The sequence below is a fragment of the Schistocerca serialis genome, chromosome 2, assembly GCF_023864345.2.
Source record: "Schistocerca serialis cubense isolate TAMUIC-IGC-003099 chromosome 2, iqSchSeri2.2, whole genome shotgun sequence".
NCBI classification, from domain to species: Eukaryota; Metazoa; Arthropoda; class Insecta; order Orthoptera; family Acrididae; genus Schistocerca; species Schistocerca serialis.
The window spans coordinates 825,996,118-826,018,197 of record NC_064639.1 but is presented as its reverse complement, the minus strand read 5'-3'; the positions used below and the strand labels follow the sequence as shown (position 1 = coordinate 826,018,197).

General features: G+C 41.3%; 1 long non-coding RNA gene across 1 annotated transcript; it reads right to left on the bottom strand.

Moving 5' to 3' along the window:
* Positions 1-16,185: 16,185 nt before the first annotated feature.
* Positions 16,186-20,899, bottom strand: LOC126458079 (uncharacterized). Its single transcript, XR_007585572.1, has 3 exons — positions 20,742-20,899; positions 19,976-20,059; positions 16,186-16,289 (listed from the first exon to the last, which is right to left on the bottom strand). It is a non-coding gene; the product is annotated as an uncharacterized LOC126458079 (long non-coding RNA).
* Between the last annotated feature and the right edge of the window lie 1,181 nt (positions 20,900-22,080).

Sequence of the window (22,080 nt, the reverse complement as noted above, 5' to 3'; positions counted from 1 at the left end):
TTGCATCGGCATCGGTGGATACTGCCCCGTTGATGGTAAGCCCTGGGACACCTGTAGAGTACTGCAATCCAAAGATGCGCCGAATCTTCAGCCACACCTGGGAGGGGGAAGTACGGGAACCAATCTTGGAAACGTACCTCTCCCAACACTCCTGTTTCCGCCGTTTGATAAGCCTCCGTACCTGAGCACGGAGACGTTTGAATAAAATGAGGTTCTCCAAAGACGGGTGCCGCTTATGTCGCTGAAGAGCCCGCCGACGTTCTTTAATGGCGGCAGCGACCTCTGGAGACCACCAAGGCACCGACTTTCGCCGGGGGCACCCGAACGAACGAGGAATGGTACGTTCCGCAGCGGAAACAATCGCTGCAGTCAGTGTCTCAACCGCCACATCGATGGTACCATGGGGGAGAGAGTCAACAGTGGCAGCAGAGCAGAACGTGTCCCAGTTCGCCTTGCTAAATGCCCATCTAGGCGAGCGCGCAAAGGAGTGACGCTGTGGTAGTGAAAGGAAGATCGGAAAATGGTCACTACCACACAAGTCCTCATGGACTCTCCAGTGGACCGATGGTACAAGCCCTGGGCTGCACAACGACAGATCGATGGCCGAGAACGTGCCATGCGCCACACTGAAATGTGTGGCGGCGCCAGAGTTTAAGAGGCAGAGGTCGAGTTGGGAGATGAGATTCTCGACCTCCCTGCCTCGGCCAGTAACCTTCGTTCCACCCCACAGGGGATTGTGGGCGTTAAAATCCCCCAGGAGAAGAAAAGGCGTGGGGAGTTGGGCGACAAGCGCAGCCATTTCGGTCAGGGAGACTGTACCACCTGGAGGGAGATAGACACTGCAGACGGTTATGTCCTGGGTAGTCCTTACACGGACAGCCACAGCTTCCAATGATGTTTGAAGGGGCACAGGAGCACTATATACAGAGGTAAGGACATACACGCAGGCTCCACCTGACACACAATTGTAAGTGCTACGGTTGCAGTAATAGCCCCTGTATCCACGAAGAACAGGGGTCCGCATTGCCGGGAACCAGGTTTCTTGGAGGGCAATGCAGAAAGCAGGTGTCAGGCTTAGGAGCTGTCGTAGCTCAGGGAGATGGCTAAAATAACCGCCACAATTCCACTGGAGGATTGTACAAAGCGTGTCCGGTAGGGGCATGCAGGCATTGAAAAGGCAAATTACTTGGCAGGGTCACATGCTGCCACCGACTGAGCGACGGACGTCACTACGGCCATCGTTTCTGAGGAGACGGCGAGATCCAGGTCATCAGGGGACGCAAAGAGCTCGACCTCGTCCTCAGAGGCTGAGCTGACAGGGAGCGTTGGTGCGGGAACCACTGGGTCCTTATTCTTCTTGGAGAGCTTCCTTTTCTCTCTCTTGTCTTTGGGAGGAGGGTTGTCATGCTGGGAGGGCTTTCCTGACGCATCATCAGGAACAGAGGAAGAGCGTGAAGCCCTTCGACCAGCAGCTGGTGGCTTCTTCAGCCACTGGCTAGTGTCTTGTGAGACACTGGGGAAGTCCTTGGAAGGGACGCCCCCAAGGGATCCCTTCCGAACAAGTGAGGCCGGAGGAGGCTGTTGCGTCCCCGGCTGAGCAGCCGGAGGGAGCTGTCGCTTCCCCGGCTGAGGAGCCGGAGAGGGCTGTCGCCGCTCCGGCTGAGAGGTGGGGACCAACGTCCCCGGTTGCTTGGGGCGCACTGCTCCCAAACTCGGTGTTTTGGGAGCAGTGGAAGAGAGAGCGGCCTGTCCCAGCGGTGGGGCAGACGTTACCTGATTTCTCTGTGGGCCAACAGAGAAGGGAGTCTGTGCAGGAGCTGGTGGCGGCAGTGTGACAGTAGCATAACTCCTCAACATAGGTGTGGGGTTGAGCCGTTCTAATTTCTTCTTTGCCTCTTGGTAACTTAAACGGTCCAAGGTCTTAATTTCTTGTATCTTCCGCTCTCGTTGATAGACTGCACAGTCTGGTGAGCAGGGAGAATGATGCTCCCCACAGTTAACGCAGGTGGGAGGCGGAGCACATGGAGCATTAGGATGTGGAGGTCGTCCACAATCACGACACGTGGGGCTGGAAGTGCACCTGGAGGACATGTGTCCGAATTTCCAGCACTGGAAGCATCGCATAGGGGGCGGGACATAGGGCTTGACATCGCACCGGTATATCATGACCTTGACTTTCTCAGGCAAGCAGTCGCCCTCAAAGGCCAGGATGAAAGCACCGGTAGCGACCCTATTATCCTTCGGCCCCCGAAAGACACGACGGACAAAGTGTACACCTCGTCGTGCCAGGTTCTCACGTAGCTCGTCATCAGACTGTAGCAGAAGATCTTTATGAAAAATAATCCCCTGGACCAAATTTAAGGACTTATGGGGAGTGACAGTGACGGGGATGTCACCGAGCTTCTCACAGGCGAGTAATGCCTGGGACTGCGCAGATGAAGCTGCTTGTATCAAAATGGCCCCGCTCCTCATTTTGGAAAGAGATGCCACTTCCCCAAACTTATCTTCGAGATTGTGCACGAAGAAAAGAGGCTTAGTCCCCAAAAACGAATCCCCATCAGTTCTGCTGCATACAAGGTATCGTGGCGAATACGGCTCCTGTCTGTCTGCAGCCCTACGTTCCTCCCATGGTGTGGCTAGGGAAGGGAACGACTTCGGGTTATATGTCACAGCATTAAATTCCACCTTACCACGCTTAGAGACATTGGCGGTCGGACGACCACCAGATTGAGATTTCACCCGCTTCATTGCGGGGCATCCGCCCCGATGCCACCCACTCCGACCAGGGGCTCTCCCCACGGGCGCCACCCAGCCACAGCAAAGGCCACCTGGCAGGATGGCCGTTGCCGGGAGTCCCGATGCCCCAGAGAGACGAGCATCTACTCCTTGGCTTACGTGGGGAGGTGTCAGCTCAGGCATCGGCAGTACGATCCCTGTGTTGTCAGGGGGCTACAACCTAGAGGGTACATGACGACCCCACCACAACGGGCTGGCTACCGTGCTGGATTTTGGGTGCCATGGGTAGTCCATAGTGATCGTAGGTGCTGGTGGTGACGCACTAAGGGCGGTACTTACACAATACATCAGGTGTCTATGCCCAAAATGAGGGATGGAGGGTGCAGGTACGACGCAAAGACGATCAAGAGTGCCAAGGTCGTAGGGCACAGAGGACTGATGGTGCACCACGTAAGGTGTCCTTCCCCAAAAGGCTCGTACTTCTGTGGAATTTGGAAAAATGGAGGTCAAACCCTAATGGGGACCATCACATTAAGGCCAAAACGTTTGAGACTCCTTTTAGTCGCCTCTTACGACAGGCAGGAATACCGCGGGCCTATTCTTACCCCCGAACCCGCAGGGGGGGTTGCAGTGGGGTGGCAAGTGGGCGCCTGTTAGACAACTGATGAGGTGACATCTTTGTAAAATCCTGCATTTATTATTCAAAGCACATCTGTTGCATCATTGCCCTGGGATGCCGGCAACAATGGTATACAAACAGTGTGCGCCCAGTATGTCAGTGATACGGCAAGGCCACTGACTGTGCACGACAGGAACTCTGCATCAACTGTGTTGGTTAGAGGCCCTTAGCAGCCCATATTGAGGGCAGCAGCAAGGCAGACCCTACGCAAAAGTGGCAGCACCCAATGTCAGAATATCCAGAACAGAGGTAGACAGCATGCACAGGCATGAGGGACGAGCAGCAACACGTCCCTGAACAACAACCTGATACCTCAAGGATGGAAGATTGTAGCTAATCCGCTTCACCTGCTTTGCTGCTCTTGGTGGCTGGTGTTTCTTCTCTTGTTAGCTGTAGCTAGCTGAAAACTGGTGGGGTGACAAAAGAATAGTGCCAATGATGTGGTTCAAACAGTATTTAATGTTAGAAATCAATAACATTTACTTCTGTATTTATCATATTCATGATCAAGGGCCAGTCCTAGTTTCACAATTCTCTTTCGTTAAGCGGATAAGGGAAAACTACATACCACAGTTTGTTACAGTTCTCGTTGTAAAGTTTTTGTGCAATAAACCTGCTCTTGATAAACACTTACAATGCTCAGTGACAAAATAATTTCACCAAAGTAACATTTACAGTGAAATCTAGGCACACCATCTACTTGTAATAAATACAGTGCACACACTGTGGTATTGTAAAAAGCATGCTTCATAATTAAATTAGTCCTTGAAAAACATTTTTAGAACATGAATTATTTAGGAATAAAGGGGATGACTCACCAGAAGGCAGAAGCGCTACATTGTCAGTAGGTACACAAACAAAAGGTAAAGAGCTTTGCTAGCTTCTGGAATGAAGTCCTTTTTCAAGCTTGTAGCAGAAACAGGGAAGTGTGCATTATTGTTACAGTGGTTACATGCAAAGCATTAACAGCCTAAAGTCGTCCAATTTCTGCCAGTTCAGAAGCAAGGAGTGTTATTTATGAATAGTAAGTTTAGTGCACACATCTGAAATGGGGTGGCAGAGTGTAGGTTAAGCACGTGCCGCAAAGGAGAGGAGTAATGCGGGGGAAGCATGTTTTGTACCAAGTGTGTACTCTCACTGTGGATAGTTTAGCTTTATGTCCTAAGGAGGAGTTGTGGGTAGCACTTGTGCCACAGCATGAATTCCTTTGTCATTAATTCTCTCTCTCAAACACACTCACACACACCTAAATACCATTCATGTTTCATATTTTAAAAATAAGAGTACTAAGAAAAGTCTTACATTGTATGGTTTAGTTAGGTGCTTAAGTTGGTGTTAATGTGGGTAGGGGGGGGGGGGGGGGGGTGTTACTAGCTAATGGCTGATTGCACTCAGGGGTAATGGTCTAAGAAAGGTTGGGAACCACTGGTCCAGTTGGTGAGTGGGGATCCGTCTGTGGGCTAGCTAGGGATGCAGGTAGAAGGTGCAGGTGGCAGACAGTTGGGCATGAGATATCATAGACTGGGCCAAGAGGAACTGGTATATAACATTGCTGCTTTCGCAGGTGGCCTGGCCTCTGATGGAATAGCATAAGCCTGTAACAGGTCTGGTGTAGGTGGTGGTGGATTGGACAGGTCTTGCATCTGAGTCTTCGACAAAGGTATGACCCCTGGGAAATTGGGGGTGGGAGTGGTGTAGGTATAGACTAGGATGTTGTGGACATTGAGTGGGCAGCAGAACAGCACTTCGGGAGGGGATGGAAGTATCTTGGGTAGGGCGTCCCTCATCCCGGGGCATGATGATACATATAGCCCTACCGAAGGACTTCTTGGTTCAGTTGTTCCAGTTTTGGGTGGAATTGACTGACAAGGGTGCAGTTCTTTGGGGTTGGTTCTTGGAATGGGTGTGAGGATCAGGTGTGTGTAGGGATATGGCACACAAGATTTATTTGTGAATTAGGTCTGGAGGGTACTGCCTGTCTGCAAAGGCCTCGCAGATGCAGTGATAACTCCCTCACCCAGTATGTTGAAGACCTCACAAAGGCCTGTTCGTGAGTGCAAAACTCATTATCATGCAACATGGTATAAATACTTATTCTTTAAACTTTCACATATCAGTGACAGAAGAACTTATTTTATGTGTATTGTTGAATATTCCAAGACATCCAACCCTCACCATCAAATTAACTTTGTTGGTTGTCTTGCAAATAAAAAAGCTATTGTCACACGTAATTGCTGTGTAGAAGATTGCACTGGCAGCCTTATACACTGAAGTGCCAAAGAAACTGGTATAGGCATGGATATTCAAATACAGAGCTATGTAAAGAGGCAGAATACGACACTGTGGTCGGCAATGTCTATGTAAGACAAGTGTGACACAGTTGTTAGATCGGTTACTGCTTCTACAACAGCAGGTTATCAAGTGAGTTTGAACGTGGCTTTACAGTTGGCACACAGCATCTCAGAGGTAGCGATGAAGGGGGAATTTTCCTCCACAACCATTTCGCGAGTGTACCGTAAATGGATGTATGGACAGCCCTGTAGGATTCATGGTGTCAGTTCCCTCCAGCACTACTACAGATATTAGTTAAGTCTATGCCACATGATGATGTGCCACCTCAGCATGCTCACGGGGGTCCAACACAATGTTAGGCAGATATACCAGTTTCTTTGGCTCTCAGTGCAGTACTACTTGCTTGGCCAATATTTGTTACAGAAAGGAATCCAGTGTATTTATAGTGAATCATCTAAAATGTTTCATGATCCAAGGTGCTAAATATCTTGCCACCATCTGTCTGCAAAATTGCACCAAACAGCAACAGTGGGATGGTTAGCAGGGGGGAAGCAGCATCTGAAGATGGTAGGTGCCCACTCTAGTGGTGTATTGTAAATAAAAGTGACTGCTTGCAATAATTATATTAAAACCCAAAACAAAATTGTTTTTAGAGGCGCAATAAGTTAAAAAGCACTATTTTCCCACATTTTGGGACTCACTTCCAAATCATTTCATCCAAAAATACAAAATACTTTTGATCATTTATGCTTATTGGGAAACCACATTTATTGAATCTTAGTTTTCAAAACATGCGGTGACTGAGGAACACATCACACTGTCGATGCTTCAATGTCAGTCACGCATATTCACTATCAACCCCAACTGCACACTCACTCCTAATACTGGTCAGCTAATATATTGAGCCCCCCCATGAACCATGGACCTTGCCGTTGGTGGCGAGGCTTGCGTGCCTCAGCGATACAGATGGCCGTACCGTAGGTGCAACCACAACGGAGGGGTATCTGTTGAGAGCCCAGACAAACATGTGGTTCCTGAAGAGGGGCAGCAGCCTTTTCAGTAGTTGCAGGGGCAACAGTCTGGATGCTTGACTGATCTGGCCTTGTAACATTAACCAAAACGGCCTTGCTGTGCTGGTACTGCGAACGGCTGAACGCAAGGGGAAACTACAGCCGTAATTTTTCCCGAGGACATGCAGCTTTACTGTATGATTAAATGATGATGGCGTCCTCTTGGGCAAAATATTCCGGAGGTAAAATAGTCCCCCATTCGGATCTCCGGGCGGGGACTACTCAAGAGGACGTAGTTATCAGGAGAAAGAAAACTGGTGTTCTACGGATCGGAGCGTGGACTGTCAGACCCCTTAATCGGGCAGGTAGGTTAGAAAATTTAAAAAGGGAAATAGATAGGTTAAAGTTAGATATAGTGGGAATTAGCGAAGTTCGGTGGCAGGAGGAACTAGACTTTTGGTCAGGTGATTACAGGGTTATAAATACAAAATCAAATAGGGGTAATGCAGGAGTAGGTTTAATAATGAATAAAAAAAATAGGAGTGCGGGTTAGCTACTACAAACAGCACAGTCAAGGCATTATTGTGGCCAAGATAGACACAAAGCCCATGCCTACTACAGTAGTACAAGTTTACATGCCAACTAGCTCTGCAGATGAAGAAATTGATGAAATGTATGACGAGATAAAAGAAATTGTTCAGGTAGTGAAGGGAGACGAAAATTTAATAGTCATGGGTGACTGGAATTCGTCAGTAGGAAAAGGGAGAGAAGGAAACATAGTAGGTGAATATGGATTGGGGGGAAGAAATGAAAGAGGAAGCCGCCTTGTAGAATTTTGCACAGGGCATAACTTAATCATAGCTAACACTTGGTTCAAGAATCATGAAAGAAGGTTGTATACCTGGAAGAATCCTGGAGATACTAAAAGGTATCAGATAGATTACATAATGGTAAGACAGAGATTTAGGAACCAGGTTTTAAATTGTAAGACATTTACAGGGGCAGATGTGGATTCTGACCACAAGCTATTGGTTATGAACTGCAGATGGAAACTGAAGAAACTGTAAAAAGGCGGGAATTTAAGGAGATGGGACCTGGATAAACTGAAAGAACCAGAGGTTGTACAGAGTTTCAGGGAGAACATAAGGGAACAATTGACAGGAATGGGGGAAAGAAATACAGTAGAAGAAGAATGGGTAGCTCTGAGGGATGAAGTAGTGAAGGCAGCAGAGGATCAAGTAGGTAAAAAGACGAGGGCTAATAGAAATCCTTGGGTAAGAGAAGAAATATTGAATTTAATTGATGAAAGGAGAAAATATAAAAATGCAATAAATGAAGAAGGCAAAAAGGAATACAAACGTCTCAAAAATGAGATCGACAGGAAGTGCAAAATGGCTAAGCAGGGATGGCTAGAGGACAAATGTAAGGATGTAGAGGCTTGTCTGACTAGGGGTAAGATAGATACTGCCTACAGGAAAATTAAAGAGACCTTTGGAGATAAGAGAACGACTTGTATGAATATCAAGAGCTCAGATGGAAACCCAGTTCTAAGCAAAGAAGGGAAAGCAGAAAGGTGGAAGGAGCATATAGAGGGTCTATACAAGGGCGATGCTCTTGAGGAATGTAGATGAAGATGAAATGGGAGATATGATACTGTGTGAAGAGTTTGACAGAGCACTGAAAGACCTGAGCCGAAACAAGGCCCCGGGGGTAGACAACATTCCATTAGAACTACTGATGGCCTTGGGAGAGCCAGTCATGACAAAACTCTACCATCTGGTGAGCAAGATGTATGAGACAGGCGAAATACCCACAGGCTTCAAGAAGAATATAATAATTCCAATCCCAAAGAAAGCAGGTGTTGACAGATGTGAAAATTACCGAACTATCAGTTTAATAAGTCACAGCTGCAAAATACTAACGCGAATTCTTTACAGACGAATGGAAAAACTGGTAGAAGCGGACCTCGGGGAAGATCAGTTTGGATTCCGTAGAAATGTTGGAACACGTGAGGCAATACTAACCTTACGACTTATCTTGGAAGAAAGATTTCTAGCATTTGTAGACTTAGAGAAAGCTTTTGACAACGTTAACTGGAATACTCTCTTTCAAATTCTGAAGGTGGCAGGGGTAAAATACAGGGAGCGAAAGGCTATTTACAATTTGTACAGAAACCAGATGGCAGTTATAAGAGTCGAGGGGCATGAAAGGGAAGCAGTGGTTGGGAAAGGAGTGAGACAGGGTTGTAGCCTCTCCCTGATGTTATTCAATCTGTATATTGAGCAAGCAGTAAAGGAAACAAAAGAAAAATTCAGAGTAGGTATTAAAATCCACGGAGAAGAAATAAAAACTTTGAGGTTCGCCGATGACATTGTAATTCTGTCAGAGACAGCAAAGGACCTGGAAGAGCAGTTGAACGCAATGGACAGTGTCTTGAAAGGAGGATATAAGATGAACATCAACAAAAGCAAAACGAGGATAATGGAATGTAGTCAAATTAAATCGGGTGATGCTGAGGGGATTAGATTAGGAAATGAGACACTTAAAGTAGTAAAGGAGTTTTGCTATTTAGGGAGTAAAATAACTGATGATGGTCGAAGTAGAGAGGATATAAAATGTAGACTGGCAATGGCAAGGAAATCGTTTCTGAAGAAGAGAAATTTGTTAACATCGAGTATAGATTTAAGTGTCAGGAAGTCGTTTCCGAAAGTATTTGTATGGAGTGTAGCCATGTATGGAAGTGAAACATGGACGATAACCAGTTTGGACAAGAAGAGAATAGAAGCATTCGAAATGTGGTGCTACAGAAGAATGCTGAAGATTAGATGGGTAGATCACATAACTAATGAGGAAGTATTGAACAGGACTGGGGAGAAGATAAGTTTGTGGCACAACTTGACTAAAAGAAGGGATCGGTTGGTAGGACATGTTTTGAGGCATCAAGGGATCACAAATTTAGCATTGGAGGGCAGCGTGGAGGGTAAAAATCATAGTGGGAGACCAAGAGATCAATACACTACGCAGATTCAGAAGGATGTAGGTTGCAGTAGGTACTGGGAGATGAAGAAGCTTGCACTGGATAGAGTAGCATGGAGAGCTGCATCAAACCAGTCTCAGGACTGAAGACCACAACAACAACAACAACAATATATCGAGGGACAACAGAGGGCTGAAACAATCCCGAGCTACTCCTCACATTACACCAACTCGGATTTGTTTCACGTTCATTAAGTTGCAAATTGTGTAAAAAGCCAAAATTTTCTAGGTAACAAAGGAAACATCAATCAACTACATATTGTTCTAACCTGTGCTTAAATGTTTTACAGCCCCACAAATGCATGCTTAGTTGTTGATCTTTCCTAAAGCCACACTGACAAATACCCCAAGGGTAACTGGCCCAGCTTGCACACACATTGCTGATTGAATGTCCACCTCTGTTGACCACGGCTGTGTACCGCAAAGAGACAGGACCCATCTTTGAAATAAAGATAATTAGCTTGTTGCAACCTATTGTCACAAACATTGTAGAGATCCAGTTATTAGTGTCACTAATTTGTCAGCTGCATCATGTTGTACAGCCATCTGACTAGGATAATACATCTGGCTGTTAGGTATGTTTATTTCTACAAGGATACTCACAAATATCTCTAGCTTCAGAAGACGTACAGAAATGCAATTAATGAATCTTTCCCAGTTTTAATCTGTAATATACTCTATGGTATAGCTACAGTCTGCAACACTATGTGAGTATGTTTTAGAACATAATTACTTCCAAACTTGGTAGCACACATGTATTGATCTACCACATCACAAACACAGCCCTACTGAGTACCTGTAGTGTGTGTTAAAACTTTTGAGAGCTTCTGTATCAACTCATGTGTTCTTTGTCCTTTTTACAGTCTTCTGAATCAATGGAGGTACTTATGAATACCCCTGCACATTATCTACTGTGCAGTGTGTATCAATTCCACATCCTTTGTGTAGTAATAGGCAATTTGAAGCTATCAGAGAAGGTACTACTTTGGGCCCTTCATCACTATGTTCAGTATGTTAAATCACCCTCTTGCAGTGCTGAAACAGGCAAAAATGTCATTTCTGCAGATAATAGGGAATAATTTTAGTACTCTTTGATCAGAACAACAAAGTGAGTGACAGTTGTTTACAGAGTAACTTCCACTGCACCATATCGGAGAACAAGGGCCAGTCCTGTGTCTTTTCTTCATTACTGTATTATGAGCATAGGGTAGTTATGGGCGCCAAAGTGACTTACTGGTTTTTGTCTTGTGATCTGTGCCAGCTTTTAAGATGCAAAATGTCTGCAACTAACATGAGCAAAAGAAAAATACGATCCTGTAAAGTGAATTCAGCATCACATGTTAATGCAGAAAGTACAAAGGAATTGAGTACTCAATTGCTCATGTTGCTGCCATATTAGGCATGCAGGTAAAGGCAAACTAACAATCACTCCTTTTTGTTTCAATTATTTTGTTATTCTGATCCAGGCACAGCCCTCTTACTAAAAGGGCAGCAAATGGCTCAAGGCTAATTCAGGAGGCTTATACTTACATATTATGAAAGTGTGCACACAATCTCTACATTATTTTTCTACTGACTGCGGAAAGTATCCATATATGCCTCTGAATGTACTACAAAATTATTGTATTACAGATCAAGAGATATGAAATGCTTGAGAAACTGCCACATCATGCATTTAGTGTTAACTACCAACTACTTATAACAGCAACTAAGTTTTTACTACTAAGGCAGTCTAATAAAATTAAGGAAATCCAAGACCTGGCAGCACTCTTGACAGCTTTCAACTGTGAAGCACAAACAGGTGTAGGTGAAAACATATGTGTATGGAATTATGAAGAGTCATTGCCATAGACATTTACAAAATTGCATTGCAGTCACATGAAGCAGCTGTGCCCAGCTTACATAAATTGTCTGGTACCTGGTTTCTTAATTTGGATACTGTATTTATGCATATTCTCATGTACAACTATTTCATAATTTCAAAGGGGATTCCACAAATACATGGAAATATATTTTCAGTATTTCATTAAAAACAGTTCATTTTTGTTTTAATAGAAAATGGGCAAGATGAACACATGGGAAAGACAGGGATTGTCAGCTGGTAAATATCTGGTAGTACTGCTTAAACATCCTGTAGATATTTCCTTTTTTATGGTAAGTGCCTCAAAGTATTCACTGCCGTTTGTTGTAACCATTTTTTTTTTCCTTTTCTCAATAGTACACTGCATGATTATAATACTAAAGCTAGATAAACCTCAATGTCAACTTTGGTACAGAAAGGAGTCAATATAATTCACACACTGATCAGCCAAAGCATCGTGACCACTACTCAGTGACTGGTTGCCGCCTTGTGGCATTGCAGGCATGTGACAGTCACAAAAGCGTGTAAGGAGGGCAGACATGGACATGAGATCACCGTAGCATAGACATGAGCTGCAAATGGGGAAATCCTGTGAACAAGTCTCACATGGCAAAGCTGTCTAGTGCTGAAGTGCTATTGTTGTGAGCTCTACATAAAGCAGTACAACAAAAACTAGTTTTTTATCTGTCCAATTAATTTTGTCAATTGTTATATATTAAGATTGGGAAAATGTTCAACATTGTGTACTTAATGTGCATCTGAAGATCAGAATGGGATTTCTTACACAGATCATTTTAACGTTATAAAACCATCCTACAGCCAGATGCTATTTTATTTGTAATATACTTGGCTGTGTTCCCACTATCGACTAAAATGGATAGTAAAGATGGAATGAAATCCTTGCACTGTATTTTTACCTATTTGAATATGGAGATGCATTTAATCAGGTCGTGTGTAAATTATTAATCTAGTAAAACAGAATGAACTTGTCACTGGGGGTTGCTTATAGTTGATTACTGGCATGCATACATTGTCTGATGGTAAGTTAGGTACCTTCAGATCAAGCATTCCCCAGATGTACATAATTAAATTTTGTAACAATAGCACAAAATGTGAGTGCTTTGGCAGCACGAAAGACACTGAAAAATGAACAAAATATATTCATCCTGTAATGTGCCACTTTGTATTTCACCTTGCTTTCCAAATTTTCACGCAAAGTAAGTAATATTCACTAAGTAGCAAAATGTATTTTTGTTGGAAATAAAGTATACCACATGTTTGCATATTGGCAAAAATGAGTTACATTTCATTTCCAATACATAAATGTTAAATACTGGTGCAAATAAGCCTTGTTCATAAATTTCACACTAATTTGTAGTAACTTCATTGTGAGGAAAATCGGTTCCAGAAATGATCAGTGGGACATATGCGTCCCACTTTTCTTTTGAGAAAATGGTTCAAGTTAAAAATTATTCAAAGGCATATTTATAATTCTGACCCAAATAAGACACTAACAGCTGAGGTACCTTAAATTCTAAAAAAACAAGTAAAAAGCACGAAAGGGTTAAGCAGTTGCATTAACAACAAATCTCACCGACAAGTTATGACACACAGGGCCTGTCACAGGCCCTTGTACTACTAGACCCATGACAAAATTCACTTCCAGTTGCACAACAACAATAAATTACATCTTTACAAGCAAAACTCAAGGCCACTGTACTCATGTAAGCCTCTACATTTAGCAAACAGTTAACCATTACAGTTACCAGGTGGAGTACCACCAGCCTGACTTACAGCAAAATCTGACATACAACCTAAAGACACAGATGGTCCATCAATTACATCACAAGAAGCAATGCCTTTAACTTTATTCTTCACTATGATAACCGCAGTCTTCAACTCAGCATTGTCTATAGCCTTATAGCTTGAGTTCTCTGCAATGCTCATGTCAATGTAAGCGTGAGTGAGCCATAACCCGTGCAGAGTTAAAATTCATTTCCAGTTGCATAACAGCTTTAAGTTGTGGTTAGATAAGGTGACTGGCTTGGAGTTGTACATATGCAACAGCACTGAGCAGCTCACAATGGGGCATCACTATCATTGTCACTCCTGGGCTCTAGGCAACATTGAGTTGAAGACTGCAGTTGTCACAGCAAAGAACTAAGATAAAGTTAAAGGCATCACTTCTCGTGCTGTAATTGATGGACCATGTGTGTTTTAGGTTGTAGGTTTGATTTTTCTGTAAGTGAGGCTGATGCTACTCCGCCTAATAATCGTAATGGATAGTTAACTGTTGTGTTATGCTTTAGGCACAAATGAGTATTGTGGATGTATCACTTGGAGACTATTAATGTAAATAAAGTGTTGACCTTTATTAAACTACACACTGACCTTGCTGAAAGACCCTGTTATGGGGTCATTAATAAAACATTCTAAAAGTTCTCTACTTGTGAATAAAAATTAACAGCATATTCTGATGAGGAAGCTCATTGTCACTGCCTCACCTCTTGTGTGCAGTTTCCAGTACTGAACACACTCATAACCTTACATTTCATTCAAATCGAACAAGCAATCTATTCAGTGTATAAATATGGAACTAGCATCAGGAAGATTAGTACTAAATTTCAATTTTAATTTATACAGCAAAAAATTACTAAACAATGTTACCAAATTTTCAACATGCAAGAAACCTTATTCTAATTAGGTGAACACAAAATTGTAAGATTACAAGAAATTTTCATCTACAACTGTTTTCCAACAAGAATTTATCTTAAATATGCCACAACAGTCTACTTGTGCATCAAGTGAAGTTCATTACAAGAGACAGATCCCTAGGTTTGTAAAACACCAGTTAATTTTTCTGACCCACTTATTTCTAACATAAAATATAAGGTTTGTGCTATGAGAAAATTATGAACATCTGAAAATGTCAGTGGCAGTTGTCTGGTGTATACATCTACGTCTTATACAAACTCAAAAACTTCACTTCAACAGTACTCAGCTATAAGGACACTACAGAGGCCACTTCAAAAAACCATGACGTCACTTGCGAGAAGCTCCTCTAGTTTTATCCATATGAAATTTGAGAAGGCTCGTTTTGAGCAACTTCTCATGCCCTTTTACTCACACTAACATTCTCAGGTGACTCAATTTATTCACATGAACATGAAAACATTCAGATACTGAACTATAAAGTATATTCTCCATTTTATTCCTACGACCCATGGTGTGGTGGTTTGGACATAGCACTCGTCATTTTGCCAAAAGCCAGCTGCAATTGGGAAAATACTTATCAATTACATGCGTGCTGAAGGTGCATTTGATGATAGGAACCGAATTCCCATACTCATGTACTGAAGTTGCAAAACCACCCTGCAGCCAGAAGGTGTTTTATTTATAATTAGTAATTTTATTCCAATTGCCAACGTAACCTCATGTGGCTGCATCACTCAAATATAAACTTAATACCAAATCAGATAACACCGTAATAATCAAAGTCCCAAGTCCTCTCATGGCCTATGGGTAAATTTTTTAAATTTACACCTCACTTACATTCTCTGTAAAATCATATTCCATGTTTCTAAGAATACTGCGAGTGTATCGACACCAATTTTTTGCAGATGTCTGAATAGCAATCTCCAAATTATGAAACCAATGAAGATTTACCACCACCTTGAAGGACTATAAAAAATTTTGTAACTGAGCAGGTTTATAGGGGCACTCTTCTCAGGGGGCAAGAGTAACTTCAAAGTTAAAGTTGTCAAAACAAAGCCAATTTTGTTTCCTAACAGCTTCAGTAGTAGCAATACCACTGCTGCAAAGTCACAATATTCAGATTTATATGATGTGTTAATCTTTTAGGGTATCACTTCAGTCTCCATCACTGCATTATCCATAGTATGTGTTACAACTGCCTCAGCTGGACAGAAGCTACTGTTGCAAAAGTGAAAATCCCTCTGAAGCTCAATTACATTTTGAAATTATTAAACATACTACCTTTGAAAAGCTCAGTTGAGAACGAACTACAACAGCAAAAATCTAATCAGCTTTTTAGTAATTATATATAAAAACAAAGATGAGGTAACTTACCGAACGAAAGCACTGGCAGGTCGATAGACACACAAACACAAACATACACACAAAATTCAAGCTTTCACAACAAACTGTTGCCTCATCAGGAAAGAGGGAAGGAGAGGGGAAGACGAAAGGAAGTGGGTTTTAAGGGAGAGGGTAAGGAGTCATTCCAATCCCGGGAGCGGAAAGACTTACCTTTGGGGGAAAAAAGGACAGGTATACACTCGCACACACGCACATATCCATCCACACATACAGACACAAGCTTTTTAGTAATTCGTACCATCTCAGTGTAGGAGTTAAATACTGAATAAACCTTTGTCAATTTTCTCGTAGCAGTTTCTCCAGAATTAAACAGCCTATAACGCAGAACCACCGTGTGACATGAGTGAAGAGTTGAATTATCTATCACCTGAAGCTACTTTTCATTGTTTTAATAGGGTTCTTAAGACTTCTTTCACAGGATCAGGTTAAAGGAACAAAATCAACAAGAAAGCTTTTGTTGAAACATTTATTGTCCCAACAAATGTATACAAAAGTCTCTGCTGCAGCCACACAACACAATGAGCAGTGCTGATCAGATGTTATGGAGTTCCAGCAGCTGAAACAAATAGAATTCCATAGTAAATAATACAATCATAAACTAAATTTACAACTGACAGTCAATTAAAAATTATAACCTTGCCCACTGGCCACAATGCAATTTACATTGCTTACACCTGCATGGAATTTGAATCACATTAACAGTTAATGCTAACAATGCTGTACAACAAAAATATTACAGCACATTCCTAAAAACAGAACATGGAGAGTACACAAGTTATCGCTTACATTCAGTTAAGCTCAAACAGAAAATATCGGCAACAAGGTGTTGTTACAGTACAACATGCTCCTGAACAAAATTACTTTCACTAGCCTTCTCCACTAGTCAATTTGCTGGGATAATTTTAAATTTAAAATATAAGCTAGTTCATACTTTTCAGCCAATATTATCGAATCTGGCTATGGCCGTTCAAACTCTAATATCCTGAGAGAAGTGTGTAAAAGTTGAACTCTACCTTTTTCACTGTAAAAAAAATTATGAGAGGTTTAGAAAACTGGGTCCAGTTATGATTGTTACCTAAAGATTTCAGCTTGTAAAAATCAAATACCAAAGTTACAGGTCCCTTGTTCAATATATGTTTTGCCTTCATAGGCCATCAGTTTAAACTATATAAAACTAAGGCAAGCAATCACCTTAATTACAGACTATTGGTTTTGTAATATGATAGTCCAATGTGTTAGTTACCTTACTGTATATTTTAATTGAATAAATTTTTGGTCAAAACAAGGCTATTTGTGAAAAATGTTTAAGAATGAACCTGTCATACCATGTTTATACTTTGCCATTCACAAAAGTACAAAGTATTTATGGAAATATTTTGAAAATTTAAATCAAAATTATGATTTATATCTTGAAAAATTTCTTAATCAGAACCAGTTTTAATACAGGAAAGAGCATGAAAATGATGCCAGATAACTTTCCCAGCTCTAGGTCAACTAAGTCAGCTCAGTGCTATTTAAGGAAGTGTTCACACTTTCTTGGCCAGTTTGACAATTTTATACAGCCATGTTTCAGGAACAGTTAGATAAAAATACTTTTTAGTCTCAGCACCCAACATGAGTACCATATTTTATCAAAATCTAAAATAGTGAAAAATTGGGTGTATTGACTTCACATGGAATGGCCCAAGCATTGAAGGGAAAAGACCAATAGATGCATTTGCAGTGCACAGTGAGGGTGAAGGAAAATGAATGATAATTGACCCCCTGAAGTTTGACATCTACAGTGCAACCTAAAGTGAGGTTACATGATAATGCAAGTTTAACTGATTTGTTGCACAGCTTGGTATCTACATACATGCCATATTTCATGCTTCATTAAGAAAAACTGCAAGACAAATTCAGGAAACCTACACGATGTAAAAGTATCGGACCATTTTAGTGGAAACTAGTCATGTACATTACCACTAAAAATGTAAAGGGGGTCCCCAGGTAACTCTGGGATTCTCACCTATTGAACATTCAAACTATGGAGCAATTTCCAAACCAAATGACTGTAGCCACTTTTTTCGACATTGAATGACTTCTGGGAGAATGAACATGAGAACTTGATTCCAGAATGGAGGAAATTGAAACATCAGCAAGTTAAATTTGTAAATTTAGTAACCCCAACTGCACCCTGTTCAAAGCAATTTTTGCATTGTCCAATGGTCAAGTTACTTAGTAAGAAACTATTTCCAACCATGTCAAAGTATTTCTGCTTTGTTATCTTAGGTTACTGTGTATTGCAAGGTAATATCCACATGCCCATGTAAGATCAGTAAGAAACTTCCCCTGGTCAAATTCCAGCCTACAGAACAACTCACTACCTTAACCTGTAAGTTAATAAGTTTCAGGTTGCCAATGAAAGTGGTAACCGATTTGCTGTTTAGCCTTAGGTAAAATTATAGTTACAGCAGCACAGCATGCTGATGTTGGCAACAACCATGACAATGCTGTTCCTGCTATATGACAGGTTGTCCACTCAGAAAATTACATCAAAGTAAACATTTGCTTAATAGGCTCATTTGAGCAGTTGCCAGCAGACTCGTGCACATGTGCAGAGCTGAATTTGCATACGAGCAGTGCCTTCTCCCGCTTCTGGCTACTTGAAGCACAGCTGTTTGCTGTATGAGCAGTAGCAGCAAGTACTCACATGCTACCCAGAAAAAATTTTCTAGTACATCCAAGTTGCCAGATTCAGACATGCGCAGAGCAAGCTGAGCTACAGTGAGGGGGTCCTCCACGTGAACCGTGTATGTTTCGTCATATTGCTGTTATGTATGTTTACAGCTCCCACGTCAAATGAAAACAAAAGATTTTGGTGGCCAGGAGCCATTAAGTGAATACACATTCTCATCATGAAAGACCAAAATAAGTGTTTCAATATTCCGATTTTATATTACGTTCACGTTATTAGCAATCAACCATTAATGTCTTCATTAAGACATTTGTCAGTTTCGTAGACAAATTTGCTTCTAATAATTTTTTCCACTGAGGCGGATTATTTGAAAAAGTGTTTCATTCCACACTATTGGCTACTTTCAACTTTGTTCAATTCAAAGTGCAAATTTTCATTTTCTGGGATGAATGACATACCATAATAAAGAACCAAACAAGAATACAGTACTGGACCTCCAGGATAATTGGCATCAAATACAACATAGAAAAAGTGAATATCAGGTACTTCAGAGTGCATCCAGACTTGTCCTTTATTCTGGTGTAAGCTACACAAACTTTTTGCAAGAAATTTGTTTTTTATCTTACTAGCTTTTTGCAGAGCTGTGTAGATGTAAACCTGATTGGAAATGCTACGTAATATTGCAGTGTACGAATTAAAAAATTTGTCAAAGTCACAGTATGGTAAAATGTTATGGTACTTTGAGCTGTGGAGTCTAGTTTAGAAATGAATCCTACACCAAGAACTGCTTCCTTATTTGCATTTCTTATCTGGGCAGAATTGATAACTCTTAGGTCCTCTCAACGTGCCTCAGGGCTCCACATGGTCACGTGATGCCCACCACACGAAATTCCACACAAATGCGAGAAAGCATATGAGCAAACACCAAGCATGAGCTGCTTAAGTCATTGTAGCTGCACATGCACAGTACAGCCTATTGTCTGGCACTGACTGGCAACTGCTCGAACAAACGTAATGTTAATGTTCAACACTTGTTACTTACAGCACACTACACTGCCACTTCTGTAATTGAAATGTAACTAAAATTTTAGATACAAAATGTTAAATGACAACACTGAATGAAATAGGCCTGCAATATGGCACAAAGACAGTTCTCAAAACTACGCTTTCAACTTTTTACCAAACACTGTACTAGGGCCTACATAATTTTCTAAACCATCAGCAGTAAAGGAATATGAGCATTACAAAAAACACTTATTTTAAGAGAAACATTTAATCAATTTACACTAGTATACAAATGACAAAGCTGTAGACTAAGAAATGAGTTGAGGGCAATGAGTTTCCCATGAACACTACTATGCCGTAGTCTCATCAGGAACTTAGTATGGTCAAACACTCAGATCATTCCTCCAAAATCATTTATAAAAGATTAAGCAAACACTAAATTTTAAAGACGTCAGCCAAGAAAAACATAGCCTCAAACTCTTTACAAGATAAGTTGTGGTATTTCACCAGCAATTACATAGCAGTATTCACTAGCAATTACATAGTAGTACAAGACTTACAGCGTGAGGGCCAGCAACCTATTTCGACCTCGCCCTCATCTTCCTCCTCTTCCGCTTAAGCCTCCGCATGCGCTTCTTCCTCCACTGAAAGCATTTCCATAACTTACTATGCATATCAAAACTGAACATAGGTACAAAGTAGCTCACAGTGTGATTGAAAAACGCAAACTGCACACTAAAAACGTCTATTTATTCACCGTTTTTCTACGAACAGGAAAATTGGAAACTTTTAAGTTCTATGGGAACAAACTGGTAAGGTCGTCGGTACACACACACACAAATCCCAAAAAGGGGGGGTAAGCACAAACCGTGGCAAGGCGCCTTACACCTCAAGGCTACAACACGTCGTAATCAGAAGGCATTACAGAGTTCACAATACAAGGCCAACTCCGGTCTCTACAAAAAGTGTCAACGCACACTTCAATCTACGAAAAACTAGGACTTCTAACTCCCTCAAGCCACGTTTAGAACTTGCCCAATATTCCAATATTTATAACAGACGTACTGCAGCACATTGCTTGAAAAGCTGAAAGACTTACCACTGCGAATCAAACAACACTACACACTACTGCGAAAACAACCCGGTGGTTTAAATTGCCCAACATTTGATATCACGTATTTCACTCTTCTGCAAATATTACAGATCTTAAGAGAAAATACTATATATCATTAACGGCTCCCCAAAAATCACGTGGTAATGCACATTCATAAAAAGTTAAATATATCATTAATTCATCAATAACATTAACGAATGTTTCAAGCTCACCTTTGCTCTCATGCTTTCTGCTGAAGTAAACTACCTAACTCTCCAGTAGTTCTGAAAAATCAAGAGATTTCAACGGATACCACCAGCAACAAACCAACATGTATCACCAACGCCAGCAAATGAAAGAAGAAAGCTCGTGGCGGAAACCAAAGAGTAACAACAACAAAAAAATGCACTTTAACATCGTAGCCAACACAACAAAAATAATCGCAATACCGTCTTGGAAAGATATCGATGGATTTTTTAAAATGTCAATCGATCCCATACTGTAGTAAGCTATAGAACAAATGAAATGTTTCTGTAAGACACATCACTAATATAATAATAGTTTTACAGCTAAATAGGTATAGCGCGAGAGCAGAAACATTTTTAAGAGGGTGAAGGCAAAAGGCTACTTCACAATGCATTTCGTATGACGGCATTCACATAGGCCAACACGTTTATATATAGATATAAAGCACGAAATCTATTACTATAACATAAATGAGCGCTGTGAAAATAGGTTTTGATTTGATTTGATTTACTTTCATTCCAATTGACCCGTAGTGAAGAGGGCCTCCAGGATGTAAAACACGTCAGAAAAACAACAATACATGACAAATATTTACAACTCAAACAAATAAGCTAATGTACCATTCCACAGGTCACAAGTGGAATGATTGTCATTTTTTAATGAACACTATATGAAAGGATCATTTTACAAAAACTAATGCACTGAATTTAAAATAAAAAAGTTTTTTATTTATTTATAAGGTAATAAACGTGTAATACAACTACTATAATACTTATTTACAATGAACACATTACTGCACTGAAATGGTGCAGAAGTTAGATTGTACTTACACACACACACACTTATTTACAATGAACACATTACAGCACTGAAATTGTGCAGAAGTTATATTGTACTTTATATATATATAAACTTTATATATATGAACTTGAGATGTTGAGATGTTAGCAGACGACAGCACCACCAATATTTCTTTGCTTTCATGCCAAATTGAAAATATTCCATGACGAACTTCCATTGAGTGTACTTCCGCAAGCGAGGTCAGATATCTGAATACGAAAAATTACTTAGGTTGTACAATAACAGAACAGAGCTGACACACAGAATGTATACAAATAAGTCCATACGTTCAGGGAAACACTTTTCATTAAATAACATTTTAAGTGAAAAAGCCAGCTCTAACAAAGGAGCAAAATAAAGCTGTTTATGACGATATTACTTATGGATAAAGTCATCATCATCAGTTATCTGCTATATTAGCAGGTCCTTTGCCTCTCCGTTTTCTGCAATCCATTGATTCCTTCTTAAGGCTGCTGTGTGTTGTAC